The sequence below is a fragment of the Sorex araneus genome, chromosome 1 (genome assembly GCF_027595985.1).
Source record: "Sorex araneus isolate mSorAra2 chromosome 1, mSorAra2.pri, whole genome shotgun sequence".
NCBI classification, from domain to species: domain Eukaryota; kingdom Metazoa; phylum Chordata; class Mammalia; order Eulipotyphla; family Soricidae; genus Sorex; species Sorex araneus.
This window is the reverse complement of record NC_073302.1, coordinates 381107366-381126478: the sequence shown is the minus strand read 5'-3', so window position 1 is coordinate 381126478 and position 19113 is coordinate 381107366. Positions and strand designations below refer to the sequence as shown.

The following is a 19113-nucleotide window of genomic DNA, read 5'->3' as shown; positions in this document are numbered from 1 at the left end:
ATACTGAAATATTAAACTTATATAAGTATGTAAATTTTTCATTATTTTTAATCTAGAAAAATAAGTAGAAATTAGAAGTTGAAGGAGTTCCTTAAAGTTAAAATGGGTTTTTTGGTTTGTTTTCTTTGTGGCTCTTTTGCTGGAAGGTAGTGGGGCATGGCACTTGGACATGGACAACCCATGTTCTTTCCCTGACACTTTATATGATTCCTGTGAACACCCAGAATAATCAATAAGTGGTTATTGAACAAACAGCCAGGTGTAGGCTCTGAATACTGCCAAGTGTGGTTCAAAAAAATAATTAAAATGCATTTCATAGACATATCACCCTAATTGCAGAGAGTCTCTTGCCCGGACACCTGGCTGTCTTCCCCGGGGCCCTTGGAGGGGATGGGCTCCAGCTTCCCTCCCCACCCCAAGCAGAGGTCCTGGCGGCCGAGGACCACCAGAACCTAGCCACAACCATGCTCAGGGCCCCTTTCCACACGTTCAGACAAGCCTCATGCATGAAGATACTGGCAGAGGAAGCCAAGTGTGTGTAATCCCATCAACGGCCAACATCCATAGACTTAAAAGCAAGCTCCCAGAAGCAATATCTTATAACCTATTTTTCCCTTTGGGAGAAACTGGCAAGCTACTGAGAGCTTCCTGCCCACATGGGACAGCCTCGCAAGCTTCCCATGGTGTATCTATATGCTAAAGCCAGTAACCAGCTGAATCTCATTCCCCTCACCCTGAAAGAGCCTCCAATGTGGCACCGTTGGAAAGGCTGAGAAGAGAGAGGCTTCTAAAATCTCAGGGATAGGATGAATGGAGAGGTTACTAAAACCACTCGAGCAACTGAACAATCAACAGGATTTCGTGTTCATGTGATTGATCATCATAATTTAATTTATAGGTCTTTATGTTTTCTTTCTGATGTAGGAAACTATTACCCAAAAAAGAAAAAATGTAGTACACGTTGTATTAGATAATTCAAAAATATCATTTTAAATATTATTATTAATCTAAATCTTGTTGGATAAGATAATCTGATGACCTTATAAAAATTTCAGTATTTCATAGATATGTTGCATGTCTTAGAAAAGCTGAGAGCTTTCTGCTGCTGCACAAGCATGATCCCAGAGGCCAACTGAACTACTGTGGACACGAGTAGCTCACAGAAATGCCTCCAGACTGTGAACTGAGCCACTGCCCCATGCGGTGCCAGCAGGGAAGGGTTTTTCTCTCTCTCAATCCTTCCTTCCTGGGCACAGCATGGAGATCGCCGCTTTTTGAGCACAAAATGGAGGTACCAGCCCAGCTGTGGCAGGACACGCGGGAGATCCCAGGAGGCAGGGGGTACCGGCCCCCCCTGCCGATATCTAAGCGCAGTGGCCACACGTGTGTGGCCTTTCCGCTGCTGCACGAGCATGATCCCGGAGGCCAAATGAACTATTTTGGACACAAGCAGCTCACAGAAATGCCTCCAGACTGTGAATGAGCCACTGCCCCATGCGGCACCAGTGGGGAAGGGTTTCGCTCTTCCGGCTTTTCCATCTTATGAGCACCACAAAAAGGAAGGAAAAGCTTGTAGCAATGCAATTTCTGGCAGAATTTTCCCTGGACTTTATACAGAAATTCAAAACCACGCAGCCGCGATAGGCCTAATATTTCTTAATTGTCAGCAATGTGAAACAGTTGATTTTTAGCAGGTCTGACTTGGGAAAACTCCAAACAATAATAGTGAGTTTTTTGTTGAAATATTGAAGGTAATCAAAGTAGCAGCCATTTCTCTAGACTGTGAACTAAGCCATAGCCCCATGCCGGCCGAGGAGAGGAAATATCCTTCTTTCTTGGTTCTTTTCCCTTTTCCGGGAGAAATGCAGCATGGTGTCCTTCATATTATGAGGTCTATTAAATAGGCACGAACTTGGTGGCGCGGGAAGGGGAAAAAAAATTTATGTACTTGGAACAGCGGGACGCTTGGGCAGTCTCAGGCCGGGGCTGATACCAGTGCACACTCTGCTGAGATTCGACTCTGGTGGCCACACTTTTGTGCACCCACTTTGCTGCTGATCGACCAGGATCTGGAGGCCAACTAGACTACTTTTGGTTCCAGAAACTGCTTGCAGCCATGTCTCTAGACTGTGACCTCAGCCATGGTCCCACGCTGGCCGAGGATGGGAAATATCCTTCTTTCTCATTTTTTTTTCCCTTGTTGGGCGGCGTGGCGTCAGCCATATTATGAGGACTATTAAGCAGGCACAAACTTGGTGGTAAGGGAAGGAGGAAAAAAAAGTTATGTACTTGGAACAGCGGGACTTCATATCTCTTCATTCTCAGCAATGAAAACTAATTATCAAATGCTTCCTTAGCAGTAGGGCTGTCTTTTTTAGGGAGAAACTCCAACAACAATAGTGAATTTTGTGTTGAAACATGGAATGTAATCAAGGTAAAGAGAAAATGAAGTGAAATTTATCAGTTACGCAGGCTGGGGAAGGGGGTGGGGGACAGGAGGTATACTGGGGTTTTTGGTGGTGGAATATGGGTACTGGTGAAGGGACGGGTGTTTGAGTATTGTATAACTGAGACATAAGCCTGAGAACTTTGTAACTTCCCACATGGTCATTCAATAAAATAAATTTTAAAAAAAGAAAGAAATTAATACTGTAAAAAAATGGAAAGCTGAGAATAATTAAAAATAGCAAATTATATAGATATATCAATACAATATCTGGATTATCGTTGAAATTGGGTGGGGTTGTTTGTAAATATACGTATGTTTACTGAACTATTTTCCAATCTTTGATGTACTCATATTCGTATAAATTACTAATAGAACAATGTATGATAAGAAAAAATGGTGTCTTTATAGACACTTTAATTGTAATGGAAGAGATAAATTAGAAATGATAAATTAAAATGTAATATTATTTTGGGTGTTATGTAACAGAAAAAGGAGAAATTACTGGTGCCTGCTCGAGCAAATCGATGAACAACAGGAATACAGTGCTACAGTAGAAATTTTATTTTATTTATTTTTTTTTTTAATTTTTTACTAGTGAATCACTATGAGGTACAGTTACAGACTTACAGTCTTTCGTGCTTGCATTTCAGTCATATAAAGATCGAGTACCCATCCCTCCACCAGTGCCCATTTTCCAACACCAATGTTCCCAGCATCCCTCCCACTATCCCCACCCCGTCCCCTCCACCCCACCCCACCCCACCCCACCTCTGTGGCAGGGCATTCCATTTTGCACTCTCTCTCTCTCTCTGTGAGGGTTTATTTAAAATGTTAAAGAATGTGGTAGGGCACCTGCCTTGCAGTCATGAGACCTCAAATTCAGTCCTAGGAACTCAGTGTCATAAGTTACAATCTCTGGAGGATGACAACCAAAGTTGCATACCACAACAAAGTGTTTGACTCCTAGTCATTACAGTGAACAGAAAAGAAAGGAATACGGGTATATTATGTTTTGAGGGAGGGAACAGCTGATAAAGAATGGTATATGTTGAGTATATGGGAGTTAAAGATGCAGGTTTATTATTTATTTAATTCTACCTAGAGATTACTTCATGAAGGGGAACAGTCTGGCAAGCTCCTTGTGGCATCTTCATATGCCAAATACAGTAACAATGATGGGTCTTATTCCCTTGACCCTGAAGAGCCTCTAATGCAGCACCATTGGGAAGAACAAGTTAAGAGAGGTTGCTAAAATCTCAGCACTAAGACAAATGGAGATGTTAATGGGCCTGCATTATCGATAATCAAGGGATGACAGTGATACAGTGATACTATTTTGATAGCAACATTCAGGTTGTCTAAAATCCCTTTATCTGGCAAGAGAGGCAGAGTGCCTACACTTTTATTCAATGTTCAGGATTACTTCCAGTGGAGAACTTGGAAAATGACATTGTCTGTATGAAAGTATGTTAGAACTCTTGAGACTAACCAAGAAATTTATTCGATTCTGCTGTCTAAAAAATAACATCTTTGAGAAAATCAATATGAACAAATAAAGAAGTAAATACTATAAATAACAATAATTAGAATGTGATAAGTTCTTTTAGAAAATCTTTAATGTGAAGTGAGGATACCCATGATCTTCCTATACCATATGATTCCTCTGGTTGATGTTTTTCGTTGGATTTCCTTCTATTTGTGTTTGTGTATATGGTGGTAGGGCAAGATCAGTGGAATTTCACTATGTGAAATTATATCATTAAAGAAGCACTACACAGAGGAAAGGTCCTTGTTTAAAATCACTTATCCAAAATGTATGAAAATATAAGGTGGTATAAAATATTCTATAAAATGACCTGCTAATTTGGACACCAGATTGTCATGATAAAATGGTGGAGTAGTGAATTAAAAACCTATGAATGCCAAGTGGAACACAGCTATAGTGTGGTAGGGGGTGTGGCCTATTTTCAGGGGTGTGGCCTCTGCTGAAGTGGGCTTGGCCTCTTTTGAGGCCAGCAGCAGCTCACATGCTGAAGTTATTTCCCTCAAACCCATCAATCTGTTGTTACATCTCAGTCTTCATTACCTATGCCTGTGAGTAATATCCTAGTTATCCCAGTAGGCCAAATAGGCCGCTAGTCTATTCCAATTTCACCAAAATACCAATGAATATAAGCAGCTATACAAGCCCAATGTAAAAGAGCACATTCTCCGAGAGCATCACTTGAGGCCTCACCTAAGGATTAGAGGAGCATCTGAGAGGAAGGACACGTTCTAGAAGGGGAAAATAAAAAGGTGACCACCATTCACGTAGACTATATAATAAATGTTAAAAAACATCTAATTAAAACAAAGGAAATATATTTTTCCTGGGTACTGTAAGATCTGACAGAGAAAGCTACACAGCAATAAAGTTTCAAGAATAACAATATTGGTGGTTCTTGAGTATTCCTGAGAATTAATTCCATGTAACAGGCCTAATCAAACATGGATTTGGGGATTATGGGATAAACATACTTTAAAAATGTACTATGCATATCCTTATTGGAGGACTGAAAAGAGAAACAAATTTCATTCAAAAAAGAGGTAAAATGTTTTGAAATTTTTGACTTTGTATACAGTGTGTCAATAAGATAGATTAGTTAGCAAAATATGAAAATAATAGAACTAAAATAAAATAGAAATATCACGTGTTTTAAGTGATATTTCAGAAGTATTAGATTAAATTTTGCCTATTTATATTTTCCAATTACCACTATTTAATCATATAAAATTGTATACATAATTTAGACATATTGACTGATTAATTATTATATGTGTGGTCCCTGAGTTCCTGTAGTACTGCTTGGGTAGTCACTAACTAGCACTTTCATAACATAAATGTACACATTGCCAAACAACATATATTCATATATGCATAACATGTATGTATATTATATGGAATTATTTTAATAAACTAAAATATTATATTATACTTGTATACATTAAAATACTTGGTTCTTTTTAACAAATTTTATGTTAAAGTTGTTTGGCCACAGAGAAACACTTTAACCTAACACAGTTTATTAAGTATATTATATTTGCACCAATCAGTTTTATAGTAAACACATACATTGTATATTCGGGGAATGGAAGGAGAGAAAAAACACAGAAATGAGATGAAACATAGTGTCTGTGATGAACTCTTTAAGAGATAAAATAATATTATAAATAATTCCTGTTTTAAGAAAACAGATTAATGATTAATTTTGTCAAAAGTGCTATTAATTCAAATCCTTTTAACTTCATATCTCAATAAAGAAGTTCCCAAGAAAATTTACTACAGGGACCCCAAGCAACTTTGCCCAAAAATGTTCTAATTAACTATACCAGAGGGTTTGCTGTGCTGTCTAGTTAATGCTTTCTATCTGGTTCTTTGCTGGCCATCATGTATCATTGTTCAGCAAGTGACAGCAGTCAGGTTATTAAAGGTGTAGATATTAAATTAACAACAGTAGTAAACATTGTAGCTGTACTTCACATCTCAGCAGAACCAATGAAGTGGATGACATTGAATCCATGCTGATATGCTGCAATGACAGATGGGCGTCATTTAACACAATACATCAGTGGGCAACCCACGTACCACAGCTGTCCTCCACTAAATGAATTAGATCAGGGTAATTAATCTAACGCAGAAAGTATTACTACAGTGGATCTTAAGCAGAATTAGAGAAGAATGAAATTTCCTACTCAAAAAATTGAAAAGGATTTATTTTATGCATTGGCAGTTTCTTTGCCGACAATTGTCTATAGAAGTTATTTTACATAGGTATAAACAAGCACACTCATAAATGTGCTCATGCATATATATGCATGTATGCATGTACATATAAAAATAAATATTTTAGTTTAATAAACAATCCCCAATTTGTGCAAAAAGTGAATGATTTCAGTTTGTTTCTTTATGCCATAGTAAAAATGGGTACTTCTGGGAAATGAAGCTCAACAGACATATATGATGAGCTCTTTAAATTAAAATAAATCTCATATTTTATTGTATAAGTTAGTTTAAGGTATAAGAATGTAAGGAAGTTGTTACACCAATAAGAATTCACATTATATAAATTAAATTATCATTTTAGATAGACTTTATACAGAGAATGATGGGTAAGGAGACAATGATGTTTCTTTCCAGATTCCAACTTCTTGTCAAACCAAAAAATTATTTAGGTTCTCAAGTTTAGTCTCACTAAAATTTGGATACATATGCTTAGCAAGTTGGAGGAATTTATTAAATATTTAATTTATTTAAGTACCTAACTTATGCATCATTTAAATGCCCAATACTTTGATATTATTAACCCTTTTTATAATAATGTACATTAAAAACTAAAATACTGTTTGATATAATGTTATTGTTCAAAGACTCTCAATGCCTTCAAACAGTAATTTGTGATAAATGTATTCTCCAAAAATTTCTACGTCATATTTTAAAGTCCCTTACAAGCAAACCCATAATTTAGACAAATGTTAAATTAGTAAATAATTAAATAATTAAATTATTTACTAATTTAACATTGTTATGTTAAATTATAAAAATGTTTACAAGTTTATAAACATTTTATATGTTTATAAATCTCTAGTGTTTTAATATTAAATCATTTTGTGCCTAACTGTATTATTTTTTGTAAATAAATATCTCAGAATTAAGACATTATTTTATCACTAATGTTCTACTCTACAAATTTCTGGTACCTTCATAGAAAACATTTATATTACAGCTATGGTCATTGATCAAGCAGCATGTCATCAACTCAATTGTTATTGTCCCCCTTAGACTTTGCTTTCTCTCTGTTCTCCTTTTCAGGGTCCCTTTTCTCCCACCTGCCAAGTAAAAATGGGGAAAATCTACTGCTAATTACTGTAGTTAAAACTTTTTAGCACAGCAGGAGTATATCTAAGCACTAATCCTTTTAAAAAGAATTTCCTAGATTCTTGTTAAGTCACAAATCTTAGTTGGAAGCATATGATAGTCACTCCAAAGTATTGTGTTTATTGTAGAAGCATAGCAAGCTACAGCTGGAAGAAGTTACCACATGCTTAGCATCTGATTTTCAAACTTCATTATCTTGATCATATGCTATTAAATTGTGCACTACCTGCTGGTAATATTTAAGTATTAACATTGAAAACATGTTTAAATGCTCAATTTTTTAAAATGCCTAAATATGTCAAATAATTACCCGAGTCAATTTTGTTTGAATTCTTTTAGTTGTTTCTAATTTAGGGGGTCACACTTGATACTCAAGTGATCCATACGATGCTCTGTATTACCTGCAAGCGGGGTACTTGCAAGGGATGTACTCCAGTAGAGTACTGGAGGTGCAGACCTGGCCTATGAATGAATTCTTAGATACTTAAATAATAGCACTTATGAAAAAAGCAATATAATATTGGCTCCATTAACTCAAAAGAGTATTAAGTGGAATGGTCTCTATTTTGATCAAACTAACAGTTTGCAGTGGTTTTTAGAATTATAGTAAGCGTGAATGTTAGTGAATTCGAGTTATTTTTTTCTGGTTTCAAGAATTGCATGCAGTATTTTGAATTCTTGATTTTAAATGGTACATAAGCAAATGGGCTGGAGCAATAGCACAGCAGTAGGGTGTTCACCTTTCACTCGGCCAACTCGTGTTCAATTTCTCTGTCCCTCTCAGAGAGCCCAGCAAGCTATGGAGAGTATCTCTCCTCCACGGCAGAGCCTGGCAAACTACCCGTGGCGTATTTGATATGCCAAAAACAGTAACAATAAGTCTCACAATGTGAGACGTTACTGGTGCCCGCTTGAACAAATTGATGAGCAACGGGATGACAGTGACAGTGACATAAGCAATAACAATTCAAAGAATTTTGTTGTTATTTACCTATAGATATTTGGCATCATATGGAGAACTATTAATCTTATTAAAAAATAAAAAGACCTATTAATAAAACCAATTATCTCAAGTCACAGCAGGACTTAATAGGTAACTTCCATGAAATTTCAGCCTCTTCCAGGGTGAAATTTTAAAGCAAGCAACATTTGATTTTAAAATCATGGCACATATATTCATTATCATGCTCTAAGTGGAAACACTCATTTTGAAATTTTTCTGTGCTTCAATATGCATAGACATCACCATTCTCTGTTAAATTTTCCTACATTTTATACCGTTCTGTGTTGTTTCAGGTACTCAAAAATCCATTCAACATGTGCTCATATACAGTCCCCAAATTTGGTATAGCAATAAGAGTACTTGAACAGTAATAAGCTTAAAACTTTTTCTTAGCCAACCATCAATTTTTACTGCCCCTTTCAGGCAAATGTGGCTTAATCAAATCCTCCTAGAAATTCTTCAGTGGAAGGAAACAGGAATATAACTTTATTTTTGAACTCCGGAGAGACCCCTGAGTACAGAGTCAGGTATGGCCCCTGAACACTAGTATGTATGGCCCCTCAAGAAACAAGAAAGAGTGGTAACTGTTTTCTATGTACTATCCACTAAGCAAGAGGAAAACACTTAATTTTCTGTTTGATTTAGTGGTCAATATATAAAGTCCAAATCTTATAGCACTCTAATTCTAAAACACTCTAACGTTTTAATGTGTTTTGTAAACTGGAAGATTTTTTTCTCTTCAACATATACCTTTCTTTTCAGAAAGTTGTTTTGTGTTTATAGAGTTATTTTATTGTATGATGAAGGGCCTTTAATTTTTTTTAAGACAAGCATGGTGTTTAAGTTAAACATGTTAAGTCGTATTTTACTTTCTGATTTAGTAATTTGGTCAGGCAGTTTTCTTATACTTTTCACCTGCATTTTCACTTAACTTTCAGGATTTAAAAATTGAGACTTGGAAATTTTAGGTTTTAGGGATTCTGATCTGTTGCATCCAACAAAAAACAGAACAAAAAAAGTTTTAAATTGGCATGACATTTGTATACATATCTTAATGGAAAATTATTCTGATAATTTTATTATTAAATGATTTTCAAGTTAAAATGGAATAACAATGGATTCTCATTGCTTGGTAGAGTACCAGCATTTTGACTTTAAATATCTTACTGAACAAATTTTTTATTTCTAATTCCCATAATGTTAACTAACTTACACCTTAATATCACTTAAATTATTGCCTATAGAATTTGAGCTAGGCACCAAGAATTTGCTCTCTGAAATAACATTAATAGGGAACATTGTCTCTGTCTCTCTCTCTCTCTCTCATCACACACATACACACACACACACACACACACACACTCAGACACAGACACATCTATCATGTAAGTATTTAATTCTTTTATTTTAAGGCAACCTAAAGGCACTGATTTTTTTACCAAGAGATTAAGCTGTTTGAGAGCAGAAGCTATTAATCTCTCTATAACAGGCTGCTGAATTATTCTTATTCATTCTGTCAGTGTCATTTTACAACTGAATTTCAGAGAATTTTTGCAAGTATAAAATGTATCAGTATGAAAAAATGTTAATATTCTCAACTGAATGTTCCTAATTATGTCTTCAGTTTATATTTGCTAAAGGCTTTTATGTTATAATAATCCCTCTTCAGTTTCTTTTCTGTATATCACGTTTGGCTGATGCTAGAGGGATGGCATTCTTTGGCTGATAAGTCCCTGCTTATTCTGCACAATGAAATACTTCAATGGAATATGTTATAGAAATTAGTGATCAAAAAAGATAAACTAAATCATATCTTTTTAGTTATTGTGCTGAACCAAAAACAATTATTTGGACAAATGATTTTTTTCTGAAATCAAATGAAAATGTTACTTTAAACAAGCAAAAGAATAACAAGCAGTGTAGACAATAGACATTTCCTCATATATACTCTTCACAATGTACTGCAACTTTTCATGCATTCTATTTCCTTGGTTGTGCTGAAAACTCTATATTCAAAATTTTAAGTGTATGCATCATCTTTTTTTGAATTATTAAACTAACAATTCCAAAATTGAAGATAAATTAATGAGTTAAAAAAAGTATTTTGAGATTAATTAAAAATATTTAGATTCACAAAAATGTTTTGACTCTGTTATAATTGAGAATTATGCCCCTTGCCCTATTTTCCTCTTAACCCCCTGGAAAATGTAGTATTCGTCTAGTTTCCATTGCAAATTTGTTTTTATCCCTTAACATCATGGCAGAAAGAAAGGGCTGTGTGCTGCAGATACTTCAAACATGGAGATTATAATCCACCATACAAAGGATGGATATCTAGTAAAACTTAATTTCAGCATCGCATTTATCTTTAGCATATGTGTATATATGTATAATTTACTATATGTATTATATTATATCATGAGTATATTATGCATTATATACATTATGTGATGTATCACTTGTTTGTGTACATATGTGTGTATATATGCATATATATACATATATATGGTCACTTTTCGTGATTGGCTTTCAGGCATACAATGTTTCAGCAATGATTCCTTTACCAGTGTCCATTTTCCTCCACCAATAACCACCCCACCTAGACTGCCTCTCTGAGAGTTCTTTGAGCATTTGTTACTCTATTGTTATGAATAAAAACTATTTTGACTAATATTTTTCCTGTAAGGACTTCTGTCTAGTATTTCAAAATCTGTTAATTTTTATAATATATTTTAACAGTTACATCCAGGTATTGATTTTAATAGGTTAAAATTGATAGTTGGCATGAGACTCAGGCAACCACAAGCTAACATCTGAGCTTGCAAAGCTGTGTAGAGAAGCGATAAAGGAAGATCTCAAAGAAATAAGAGCAGCAGTGTTGGCCAATGTGGCAGAAGCCGGAAAAGTATTTGAAATGCTCGCCTGTCCTTCCCCAAATACAAGACCAAGATGACTGCCCTCCAACATCACATCTTCCAAAAGGCCAATGGAGGGGATTATTCGAGACTTCTACTCGGATATCTTTGACAGCCACATCGACCTGCCCACATACCAAATTCCACAGGATGGATATGTTGTTCCCAATGACTTTCTTCTGAAATCCAACACGCCATTTCGTTGGTAAAGACAGGTACAGCACCCAGTTCAGACAAGGTCAGACCTGAACACCTGAAGAATCTGCCACCAGTACTTGTCAATACACTGGCTCAGCTCTTCACATGCTACCTGTCCTATTGCAAGGTTCCACCCCAGTGGAAAACAAGAAGGACTTTTTTTTTGTACATGAAGTGAGACATCCAGGACATCAAAAACTATCGCCCAATCTGCCTGCTGTCTGTCATCTACAAGTTGTTCACTCAAGTCATCCTGAATAGAATAGGCAGAATACTAGACAAAAGACAGCCATGCAAGCATGCCGGGTTCTGAAAAGGATTCAGCATGATCTACCATATTGACACAGTGACCAAACTCATTGAAGTTTTGCAAAATTTCACAATGCTGCTCTGTCTAATGTTCATCCATTTATTAAAGAAGGCTTTTGATTCTGTTGAGACTTAAACGGTCATCGAAACCCTAGCCAAACAGTGCATTCAAACTCAGTACATCAAGATCCTCCCTGAGCTGTATTATGGATTCACCACCAGGATCTCACCATTCTACAAGGAAGTGATTGTCGATGTATAGAGAGGGGTTTGGCAGGGTGATACCATTTCACCAAAACTCTTCAATGCCACCCTTGAGAACATCATGTGACTATGGGGATGGGAAGGAATGGGAGTGAAGATAGACGGTCGGCAACTATACCACCTTCGCTTCACTGATGATATCATTCTTATAATGCCAAACATTAGCCAAGAGGCACAAATGTTGGCTGACTTCGACTGTGAGTGTGAAAAGGTCAGACTGCAGCTGAATCTCAACAAAAGGATGTTTATAAAAATTGACCTAGTCCGTGATGTTCTATTTGCTCTCAACAGAATGAACATCTCCGAATGCAGCAGCTTTGTGTACCTGGGTTGAGAGCTCAACATGAGGAATGACTTGGCACCAGAACTGCGCAGGAGGAAGAGAGCAGCATGGAACTCCTTCAAGAGTGTCAAAAAAGTGGTTTAGAGGATGAAGAACCTCCAGCTCCAAGCACATCTTTGTAGACTCCACCATTCTTCCTGCAATGACATACGCCTCAGAGACCTGGACCCTACGAAAAACAGGATGAGAACACTATTCAAGTATCCCAAAGAGGAATCGAAAGAGCCATGCTAGGATTATCAAGTTTCGCTCAAGTGAGAGAAAGAATCCGGAGTTCTGACCTCTGTCAATGGTCAAGAATCAGGGATTCGGTCTCGTTTGCCAAGACGTCAAAAATCAGATGGGTTGGACACGTAATGCGATTCAGAGATGACCACTGGACTAGAGCTGTTACTGACAGGATTCCATGGGATGTCAAAAGACCATGTGGCCACCCACCAATGATTTCTTCGAAAAAAAATTTCTTCGTCAAAACCCTGAATGAATGATTTGAGGCTCTTCCTGTTCCTGGAGCAAGCAGATATCATTGGACTACACTTGCACGCAACAGGGACAAATGGATATGTTACTGGCACCCACTTGAGCAAATTGAAGATCAACAGGATGACAAGTGATACAAGTGAAAATTGATAGCATTTCTTATTTTATTGCTCAAATTTATATCAGCTTTGACAGTTGGAGAGGGCTTCCAGCTGACTCCTCCTGTGTCCTTTTAATAAAATCACTTTTCTTTGATATTTCCCTAATTTTTTACATTAAAAGATGCTTAAAATTGCGGCACTATTTACAATAGCCAGAATTGGGAAACAACAAACATGCCCGAGAACAGATAACTGGTTAAAGAAACTATGGTACATCTACACAATGGAGTACTTGTGCAGCTATTAGGAAGACTGAAGTTATGAAATTTACTTACAAATGAATGGGCTTGGAGAAAATCATGCTGAGTTAAATGAGTCAGTAGGAGAGGGATAGACATAGAATGATTGGACTTATTTGTGGGATATAAAAAGTCAAACAAATGTGAGACTCAATGACAGTAGAAACAAGGGCCAGGAAGATTGGTCCATAGTTGGAAGTGTACCACAAATGCTGGGGGCGAAGGCATGGGATAGAGAAGAGACCACTATGATAAAGACATTTGGAAATGACCACTCTAGATAAGAATTGTGTGCTGAAAAACAGGTAAAGGAACAAAACATAATAACCTCTCTTAACCTGTACTGCAAAGCATGATGCCCTAAAGAAGAGAGAGAGACAGAGAGAGAGACAGAAAGACAGAGACATAGACAGAGACAGAGAGAAGGAAAGTGCCTGCCATAGAGACAGGCTGTGGGGAGGCTGACTGGAGGGAAATTACAAACATTGAAGGTGGGAAATGGTCACTGGTGGAGGGACGGGTGTTGAAACACTGTATGACTGAAATCTGCACATGATCAGCTTTGTAACTATGTTTCTCACAGTGATTCAATTATAATAAAAAAAAGAGGCAAAGAGAAAAAAAAGATGCTTACAATTCACGCAGTGTCTCAGTCCTACTATGGGCCACTTCTTTAGGAGATAAAATTTCTGTTTTAAGACAATAGCATTTTCAGTCAAGATCTGGTTACTACTATGCTCATTGCTAAAGGTACGTCATAATGTTCTAGTGTACTTGAAGATGTCAATAAATATTTCTGTGTATGTATATATGGGGACATATGCATATGTGTATTATTACATAAGTTTACATATTTATCCCCCCCGCGAGGCAGAGTCTGGCAAGCTACCCATGGCATACTCGATATCCAAAAATAGTAACAAGTCTCACAATGGAGACGTTACTGGTTCCCACTTGAGCAAATCCATGAACAACAGGATGACAGTGCTACAGTGCTACATATTAAGTTAAACATGTTCAAATGGATGATGCTAATTTTTGTGCATAGCCAAATGGATCATACCAGTTTCTCTTTTTAATTTTATGTAACTTTCCATTACAACAATTAAATGCTTGCCCCCAACTACCAATCATCTGTTTATTTCATTAATAAAGTCACAGAATATAGTGTATATTTATTTCAGGTGTGTTAAATCTACCTTCATTTGAAATTACTTAATTATGGCTTAGATTAAATATTCTATAAAAAGTGTTGTCAATTTTTATTTGTTTGTTTGTTCGCTTGTTTCAGTCTTTGAGCTATGCCTGGTAGTGCTCGGGGCTTATTTCTCTTTGCTCAAGGATTACTCCTGATGGGGCTGAGGTACTAGAAATATAATCAATTTCCTATAATACTAATATAGTTATGTCTTAAAACAGAATCATAGCAGTAAGATTGTGCAAATAGAATACTTAGAACCATTAAGAATTAATCAGATATTATACTGGATTTAGGAATAATGTATATGCACTTAAGTTGTACAATATTAGCTCACTGAACTCATCATTAGAGTATGAATAGATAGTATCAAAACTATCACAATCCTTCAGACTCTTATTTTTTTAATTAAAAAAATATTTTTTAATTGAATCACCATGTGGAAAGTTACAAAGCTTTCAGACTTAAGTCTCAGTTACACAATGCTTGAACACCCATCCCTTCATCAGTGCACATATTCCACCACCAAGAACCACATTAAACCTCCCCCATAGACCCCAACCCCCCCAACCCCCCACCCGCCTGTGTATCTGATAAATTTCACTTTACTTTCTCTTTACTTTGATTACATTCAATATTTCAACAAAAAACTCACTATTATTGTTAGCTGTTCTCCATAACCTCAATTCTGCATTAGCCTCTAGAACTTTTATCATTGATTATTGCCTTTTCCTTTGCTTGGTTTGCTTATATTCCACATGTTACCTAGATCATACAATATCTGCTTTTTTCCTCCTGACTCATTTCACTAACATTGGTCCCCTCCAATAGTATACGTGCTGTAGAAAAAGGTAAGATTTTCACATTTTCCTGTAACTAAGCAATACTCCATTGTGAATATATTCCATAATTACTTTAATTATGGAGTTTTTTTTTAGACCTTGGCTACTGTAAAAAGTTGCAAAGAGCAGAGAGGCACTGAAATAAGCGTATTTCTATAATTGAGGGTAATTGCAAAATTTTAACTAGAAAATAATGTAAATAAAATCTGAAAAAGACAAAAAAGATTATTTCACAAGATATCTACTTTGCTTCAATTTCTCAACTGCTAAATTAAAGATATAGTTATCTTTTACTTTTGATTGATTTTAGTAAAAATAATTTATCAGATTCTGATTCCTTAATTTTAATTATACTATTTTAAGATAATTATGTTTATATTAATATCTACATAATTATGACTCCACTGAACTTAAAAAAGCAAGTAAAATAGTATCCTAAAAAATACTTTGTCAGTTTTAGTGGATCTCATTCAAGAATCCGTTTATTTCAGGAGAAATATCTATCAATTAGAATGAATAATGGTAAATATTTTGATAAGAAAATTTAGTTAAAGGCCTGGAAGTTTTTTGTTTTACATACGGCAGAACTGGCTTTGATGCTCATTACCATGTATGAGCATTAACACTCTCAAGTGCCGCCTGAGCACAGAGCCAGAAAAAACCTGAACATCACCTCCTTCCCCACAAAGAAAATTTAGTGAATATTTTGAGATCTTCCATTTCTGACAATCTCCATTTGTCCTATTAAGAAAAAGGCTAAAACCACTTTTACCTTCAAAGCCAGAAAAACAAATCAGAAAACTGTTAAAATGAAGAATTTTATGATATAAAAAACATGAATGCTGACACTAGCGACAAAATAAAGACCTCTGAGCACTACTGGGTTAGTCTCCGTGGTCCCAGCACTGCAAGGTGGAAGCAGCCACATCAGCAAACCCAAGCATTGGGTTGTCTGTCCCGATAGCCAAGTATTATGGGAGTGGTCTTTGCATTTACTGAGCACATTTTGAGAGAACCGGAAAAAAGTAAAAGAAAAGAAAAACTGGAACAATAAAAAAGCAACTCTGTGAAACTCTCATGAATTTTAATTTTATTTAATAAATGGCAAAAGATAACTCTGAATAAGTCCTGGGTCAAAGAAGAAATTATAATAGATATAATTAGATATGAACCAAATACCATGCATAAAATGCATTACATACAGTCCAATGTTTATAATTTTGTGCCAATATTCTAAAGTATTTGACATTAATTTATTATCTATATAAATTTATATTACAAAGATTTCTAAACTTAAACATGATAGATATGAAAGTAGAATAAAGATGAAAGCAGCACTAGCAGACTATGACAATGTAGAGAATTATACGAAAGGCACAAATATTTGTTAAGGTTGAAGAATATGAAGAACATGAATATATTAGATTTTCAAAAGATATTTTACTAAAATCAACATGATATACTATGATAATTTTATGCAAATAAATGCAAAATCTAATAAAAATGAATAATAGACCATTTTAGTCTTTTATGTTTTTTATTCTTAAATTATAATCCAGATCATAGCAATAGTATAGAGGCTAGGGCTCTTGCTTTACAGTGACTGACCTAGGTTCAATCCCTGGCACAACATGTGATCTCCTGATAGCACCAGTAGTGGAGAACCAGAATTAGTCCTGAGCACTGCTGAGTGCTGCATGTGACTCATATATATATGGGCCTATATGGGCCTATATGTGGGCCTATACACATACATATTTAGTACATATTCTCTTATACTTTTATTTTTGTCTTTTTTTCTCTTGATTTACTTCACTTAGGATGGCCCCCTCCAATAGCTTCCAGGCTATAGAAAAAGGCAAGATTTTTGCATTTTCTTATATTTCATCTTTATAGACCTATTTTAGAAAATGACATACACAAACTTTCTAACAGTCTGTGGCCAATGAGCAGTACGGGGTTTAAAAGAAAGTATATATCCCTATACTTGAATTGAATTGTACACATGCAACAATAACACGTGACTCTTGTATTTCAAAGGAAAGAAATATTATATCAAATTTATGACAGGAGTACAAATAGATAACAATTAGAAGTGAAATGATAAAAGTTAGCATCTGGTCTTAGAAAAAAATCTGAGAGAGAAACCAGTCAGGGTTTGGGGTGATTGTACAGGCATAAAATGCATGACTTTTATGCAATCAGAAAGGTCCACAATGAGTGGTATGGTTCCATATCACAGTCAGCAATGTACCCTGAATACCACCGTGTGTGACCCCAACCATGCCAATTAAGTAAAACCTATGTCAAGGGTAAGAAAAACATCAGATAGAACTAGAATATATGGTTTGCATGAGGAAGCCCAGGATTGGATACTGAGCACTACAGAGTTGCTGAGCATTGCTGACAAATAATCTCCTGGGCACTGTGTTGGAGTATATTGTTTCATAAATGAAAATCAACAACAAAGGAAAAAGTCTTGTCACATTGATATAATGAGAAAGGACAAACAATTGTAAATTGTGTTTTGTGATGAATTCATAGGTCTTAAAGGGACTAGATATTTGTCTTAAAAGAAATGAATAAATATCTTAAAGGGACTGGACATTTGAATGGGATTTTGTAATATTATAAAGTAAAGAGCAAACAAAAATTTCTGCTGTGTAGGTCAGGTTTGGGTTGTGTTGTATGAAGACAGGCGGAGGTGATGGTTGTTGTTGTTGTGTGTGTGCTTATGCCACACCAGGCGGTGCTAGATGCCTCTGTGTCTAGGGACCATGTGGTGCCAGGTATAGACCCTGGGCTTCCCACATTCGCAATGCGCTCATCCCTTTTAACTCTTTGCCCATCAGTGGGCCTGGTGTGCTGGCCTGGCCAGTTCATCTCTGGCAATGTAAATATCTGTCTCCAGAACCAAATGACCCATAGTTTAAATGATGACGGCGAAGGGAAACTCTGCTATCAAAACATCACAGGCACTCTTGAGATGTCACGCCTTTAAGTTTCTTTTCTTTTGGGCTACACTTGGCCCTGCTGGGCTGCTGCTTCCAGCTTGGTGTACAAGAGTCCTTTCTGGAAGTACTGAGGGTGTGGTGCAAGAAATCAGATGTGGGTGAGCATATGGATGTCTTCATCCCATAGTATTTCTCTGGGTCCTCAAGTATATTTAAATTTTTTATGCTTAAAATAGGGGTTTGCGTGTCATCCTTGGGCAGGGGCCATACTAATCTTCTCTGTCTCATTCCAATTTTAGTATATGTTCTGCCAAAGCAAGCACTGGAGCGATAGCACAGCAGGTAGGGCATTTGCCTTGCATGCCTACTGGGGTTTGATTCCTCCATCTCTCTTGGAGAGCCCGGCAAGCTACAGAGACTATCTCGCCTCCATGGCAGAGCCTGGCAAGCTACCTGTGGGGTATACGTTATGCCAAAAACAGTAACAAGTTGCACTTGGAGACGTTACTGGTGCCCGCTCCAGCAAATCGATGAGCAACGGGATGACAGTGATGCAGTAAAAAAGTAAAGGAATATTCCAAGAGTATTAAATAATCTATAAAAAGTCACAATCTATAAAAAGTATTCAATATTCATGATGACTTTTTAGGTATTGAGAGATAATTTTTCATGAATGGTTTACCTTTACAAATTTTGGTATTATCAACCTTTCTGCTCCAGAATTGTATTTTCCAGCATCTCTGGAAAGGTAGAGACTCAGAATATCTTTAGATAAAATTTAGTTATAGTTCTAGGTAATTTTCCATTCCTTGATATTTCCCTTTCCTTAAGGACATCCAGGGC

At 36.2% G+C, this 19113-nt stretch overlaps 1 non-coding gene across 1 annotated transcript; it reads right to left on the bottom strand.

Annotated features, from left to right (window-relative positions):
- Positions 1-18484: 18484 nt before the first annotated feature.
- LOC129401369 (U6 spliceosomal RNA) lies at positions 18485-18593 on the bottom strand. Its single transcript, XR_008628295.1, has one exon. It is a non-coding gene; the product is annotated as a U6 spliceosomal RNA (small nuclear RNA).
- Between the last annotated feature and the right edge of the window lie 520 nt (positions 18594-19113).